This window comes from Salmo salar, chromosome 21, assembly GCF_965601325.2.
Source record: "Salmo salar chromosome 21, fSalSal1, whole genome shotgun sequence".
In the NCBI taxonomy this organism is placed as follows: Eukaryota; Metazoa; Chordata; class Actinopteri; order Salmoniformes; family Salmonidae; genus Salmo; species Salmo salar.
The window spans coordinates 58,839,804-58,845,803 of NC_138311.1; positions in this window are offsets into that span (position 1 = coordinate 58,839,804).

Here is a 6,000-nt window from a genome sequence, read left to right on the forward strand (position 1 = left end):
GACTGGTTATAGTAGTGGTGGTGACTGGTTATAGTAGTGGTAGTGACTGGTTATAGTAATGGTAGTGACTGGTTATAGTAGTGGTAGTGACTGGTTATAGTAGTGGTAGTGTCTGGTTATAGTAGTGGTAGTGTCTGGTTATAGTAGTGGTAGTGACTGGTTATAATAGTGGTAGTGACTGGTTATAGTAGTGGTAGTGACTGCTTATAGTAGTGGTAGTGACTGGTTATAGTAATGGTAGTGACTGGTTATAGTAGTGGTAGTGACTGGTTATAGTTATAGTAGTGGTAGTGTCTGGTTATAGTAGTGCTAGTGACTGGTTATAGAAGTGGTAGTGACTGGTTATAGTAGTGGTAGTGACTGGTTATAGTAGTGGTAGTGACTGGTTATAGTAGTGGTAGTGACTGGTTATAGTAGTTGTAGTGACTGGTTATAGTAGTGGTAGTGACTGGTTATAGTAGTGGTAGTGACTGGTTATAGTAGTGGTAGTGTCTACAGTATTAGTGGTAGTGACTGGTTATAGTAAAGGTAGTGACTGGTTATAGTAGTGGTAGTGACTGGTTATAGTAGTGGTAGTGTCTACAGTAGTAGTATTAGTGACTGGTTATAGTAGTGGTAGTGGTAGTGACTGGTTATAGTAGTGGTAGTGTCTACAGTAGTAGTGGTAGTGACTGGTTATAGTAAAGGTAGTGACTGGTTATAGTAGTGGTAGTGACTGGTTATAGTAATGGTAGTGACTGGGTATAGTAGTGGTAGTGACTGGTTATAGTAGTGGTAGTGTCTGGTTATAGTAGTGGTAGTGACTGGTTATAGTAGTGGTAGTGACTGGTTATAGTAGTGGTAGTGTCTGGTTATAGTAGTGGTAGTGACTGGTTATAGTAGTGGTAGTGTCTGGTTATAGTAGTGGTAGTGACTGGTCATAGTAGTGGTAGTGACTGGTTATAGTAGTGGTAGTGACTGGTTATAGTAGTGGTAGTGACTGGTTATAGTAGTGGTAGTGTCTAGTTATAGTAGTGGTAGTGACTGGTTATAGTAGTGGTAGTGTCTGGTTATAGTAGTGGTAGTGACTGGTTATAGTAGTGGTAGTGACTGGTTATAGTTATAGTAGTGGTAGTGTCTGGTTATAGTAGTGGTAGTGTCTGGTTATAGTAGTGGTAGTGACTGGTTATAGTAGTGGTAGTGACTGGTTATAGTAGTGGTAGTGACTGGTTATAGTAGTGGTAGTGTCTGGTTATAGTAGTGGTAGTGACTGGTTATAGTAGTGGTAGTGACTGGTTATAGTTATAGTAGTGGTAGTGTCTGGTTATAGTAGTGGTAGTGTCTGGTTATAGTAGTGGTAGTGACTGGTTATAGTAGTGGTAGTGACTGGTTATAGTAGTGGTAGTGACTGGTTATAGTAATGGTAGTGACTGGTTATAGTAATGGTAGTGACTGGTTATAGTAGTGGTAGTGACTGGTTATAGTTATAGTAGTGGTAGTGACTGGTTATAGTAGTGGTGGTGACTGGTTATAGTAGTGGTAGTGACTGGTTATAGTAATGGTAGTGACTGGTTATAGTAGTGGTAGTGACTGGTTATAGTAGTGGTAGTGTCTGGTTATAGTAGTGGTAGTGTCTGGTTATAGTAGTGGTAGTGACTGGTTATAATAGTGGTAGTGACTGGTTATAGTAGTGGTAGTGACTGCTTATAGTAGTGGTAGTGACTGGTTATAGTAATGGTAGTGACTGGTTATAGTAGTGGTAGTGACTGGTTATAGTTATAGTAGTGGTAGTGTCTGGTTATAGTAGTGGTAGTGACTGGTTATAGAAGTGGTAGTGACTGGTTATAGTAGTGGTAGTGACTGGTTATAGTAGTGGTAGTGACTGGTTATAGTAGTGGTAGTGACTGGTTATAGTAGTTGTAGTGACTGGTTATAGTAGTGGTAGTGACTGGTTATAGTAGTGGTAGTGACTGGTTATAGTAGTGGTAGTGTCTACAGTATTAGTGGTAGTGACTGGTTATAGTAAAGGTAGTGACTGGTTATAGTAGTGGTAGTGACTGGTTATAGTAGTGGTAGTGTCTACAGTAGTAGTATTAGTGACTGGTTATAGTAGTGGTAGTGGTAGTGACTGGTTATAGTAGTGGTAGTGTCTACAGTAGTAGTGGTAGTGACTGGTTATAGTAAAGGTAGTGACTGGTTATAGTAGTGGTAGTGACTGGTTATAGTAATGGTAGTGACTGGGTATAGTAGTGGTAGTGACTGGTTATAGTAGTGGTAGTGTCTGGTTATAGTAGTGGTAGTGACTGGTTATAGTAGTGGTAGTGACTGGTTATAGTAGTGGTAGTGTCTGGTTATAGTAGTGGTAGTGACTGGTTATAGTAGTGGTAGTGTCTGGTTATAGTAGTGGTAGTGACTGGTCATAGTAGTGGTAGTGACTGGTTATAGTAGTGGTAGTGACTGGTTATAGTAGTGGTAGTGACTGGTTATAGTAGTGGTAGTGTCTAGTTATAGTAGTGGTAGTGACTGGTTATAGTAGTGGTAGTGTCTGGTTATAGTAGTGGTAGTGACTGGTTATAGTAGTGGTAGTGACTGGTTATAGTTATAGTAGTGGTAGTGTCTGGTTATAGTAGTGGTAGTGTCTGGTTATAGTAGTGGTAGTGACTGGTTATAGTAGTGGTAGTGACTGGTTATAGTAGTGGTAGTGACTGGTTATAGTAGTGGTAGTGTCTGGTTATAGTAGTGGTAGTGACTGGTTATAGTAGTGGTAGTGACTGGTTATAGTTATAGTAGTGGTAGTGTCTGGTTATAGTAGTGGTAGTGTCTGGTTATAGTAGTGGTAGTGACTGGTTATAGTAGTGGTAGTGACTGGTTATAGTAGTGGTAGTGACTGGTTATAGTAATGGTAGTGACTGGTTATAGTAATGGTAGTGACTGGTTATAGTAGTGGTAGTGACTGGTTATAGTTATAGTAGTGGTAGTGACTGGTTATAGTAGTGGTGGTGACTGGTTATAGTAGTGGTAGTGACTGGTTATAGTAATGGTAGTGACTGGTTATAGTAGTGGTAGTGACTGGTTATAGTAGTGGTAGTGTCTGGTTATAGTAGTGGTAGTGTCTGGTTATAGTAGTGGTAGTGACTGGTTATAATAGTGGTAGTGACTGGTTATAGTAGTGGTAGTGACTGCTTATAGTAGTGGTAGTGACTGGTTATAGTAATGGTAGTGACTGGTTATAGTAGTGGTAGTGACTGGTTATAGTTATAGTAGTGGTAGTGTCTGGTTATAGTAGTGGTAGTGACTGGTTATAGAAGTGGTAGTGACTGGTTATAGTAGTGGTAGTGACTGGTTATAGTAGTGGTAGTGACTGGTTATAGTAGTGGTAGTGACTGGTTATAGTAGTGGTAGTGACTGGTTATAGTAGTTGTAGTGACTGGTTATAGTAGTGGTAGTGACTGGTTATAGTAGTGGTAGTGACTGGTTATAGTAGTGGTAGTGTCTACAGTATTAGTGGTAGTGACTGGTTATAGTAAAGGTAGTGACTGGTTATAGTAGTGGTAGTGACTGGTTATAGTAGTGGTAGTGTCTACAGTAGTAGTATTAGTGACTGGTTATAGTAGTGGTAGTGGTAGTGACTGGTTATAGTAGTGGTAGTGTCTACAGTAGTAGTGGTAGTGACTGGTTATAGTAAAGGTAGTGACTGGTTATAGTAGTGGTAGTGACTCGTTATAGTAATGGTAGTGACTGGGTATAGTAGTGGTAGTGACTGGTTATAGTAATGGTAGTGACTGGTTATAGTAGTGGTAGTGGTAGTGACTGGTTATAGTAGAGGTAGTGTCTACAGTAGTAATGGTAGTGTCTGGTTATAGTAGTGGTAGTGACTGGTTATAGTTATAGTAGTGGTAGTGACTGGTTATAGTAGTGGTAGTGTCTGGTTATAGTAGTGGTAGTGACTGGTTATAGTAGTGGTAGTGACTGGTTATAGTAGTGGTAGTGTCTGGTTATAGTAGTGGTAGTGACTGGTTATAGTAGTGGTAGTGACTGGTTATAGTAGTGGTAGTGACTGGTTATAGTAGTGGTAGTGACTGGTTATAGTAATGGTAGTGTCTGGTTATAGTAGTGGTAGTGACTGGTTATAGTAGTGGTAGTGACTGGTTATAGTAGTGGTAGTGACTGGTTATAGTAATGGTAGTGACTGGTTATAGTAATGGTAGTGACTGGTTATAGTAGTGGTAGTGACTGGTTATAGTAGTGGTAGTGACTGGTTATAGTAGTGGTAGTGACTGGTTATAGTTATAGTAGTGGTAGTGACTGGTTATAGTAGTGGTAGTGACTGGTTATAGTAGTGGTAGTGACTGGTTATAGTAGTGGTAGTGACTGGTTATAGTAGTGGTAGTGACTGGTTATAGTAGTGGTAGTGACTGGTTATAGTAGTGGTAGTGACTGGTTATAGTAATGGTAGTGTCTGGTTATAGTAATGGTAGTGACTGGTTATAGTAGTGGTAGTGACTGGTTATAGTAGTGGTAGTGTCTGGTTATAGTAGTGGTAGTGACTGGTTATAGTAATGGTAGTGACTGGTTATAGTAGTGGTAGTGACTGGTTATAGTAATGGTAGTGACTGGTTATAGTAGTGGTAGAGGTAGTGTCTACAGTAGTAATGGTAGTGTCTTGTTATAGTAGTGGTAGTGACTGGTTATAGTTATAGTAGTGGTAGTGACTGGTCATAGTAGTGGTAGTGACTGGTTATAGTAGTGGTAGTGACTGGTTATAGTAGTGGTAGTGTCTGGTTATAGTAATGGTAGTGACTGGTTATAGTAGTGGTAGTGACTGGTTATAGTTATAGTAGTGGTAGTGACTGGTTATAGTAATGGTAGTGGTAGTGACTGGTTATAGTAGTGGTAGTGACTGGTTATAGTTATAGTAGTGGTAGTGACTGGTTATAGTAATGGTAGTGGTAGTGACTGGTTATAGTAGTGGTAGTGACTGGTAATAGTTATAGTAGTGGTAGTGACTGCTTATAGAAGTGGTAGTGTCTGGTTATAGTAATGGTAGTGACTGGTTATAGTAGTGGTAGTGACTGGTTATAGTAGTGGTAGTGACTGGTTATAGTAGTGGTAGTGACTGGTTATAGTAATGGTAGTGACTGGTTATAGTAGTGGTAGTGGTAGTGTCTACAGTAGTAATGGTAGTGTCTGGTTATAGTAGTGGTAGTGACTGGTTATAGTTATAGTAGTGGTAGTGACTGGTTATAGTAGTGGTAGTGACTGGTTATAGTAGTGGTAGTGACTGGTTATAGTAGTGGTAGTGACTGGTTATAGTAGTGGTAGTGACTGGTTATAGTAATGGTAGTGTCTGGTTATAGTAGTGGTAGTGACTGGTTATAGTAGTGGTAGTGACTGGTTATAGTAGTGGTAGTGACTGGTTATAGTAGTGGTAGTGACTGGTTATAGTAGTGGTAGTGACTGGTTATAGTAGTGGTAGTGTCTAGTTATAGTAGTGGTAGTGACTGGTTATAGTAGTGGTAGTGTCTGGTTATAGTAGTGGTAGTGACTGGTTATAGTAGTGGTAGTGACTGGTTATAGTTATAGTAGTGGTAGTGTCTGGTTATAGTAGTGGTAGTGTCTGGTTATAGTAGTGGTAGTGACTGGTTATAGTAGTGGTAGTGACTGGTTATAGTAGTGGTAGTGACTGGTTATAGTAGTGGTAGTGTCTGGTTATAGTAGTGGTAGTGACTGGTTATAGTAGTGGTAGTGACTGGTTATAGTTATAGTAGTGGTAGTGTCTGGTTATAGTAGTGGTAGTGTCTGGTTATAGTAGTGGTAGTGACTGGTTATAGTAGTGGTAGTGACTGGTTATAGTAGTGGTAGTGACTGGTTATAGTAATGGTAGTGACTGGTTATAGTAATGGTAGTGACTGGTTATAGTAGTGGTAGTGACTGGTTATAGTTATAGTAGTGGTAGTGACTGGTTATAGTAGTGGTGGTGACTGGTTATAGTAGTGGTAGTGACTGGTTATAGTAATGGTA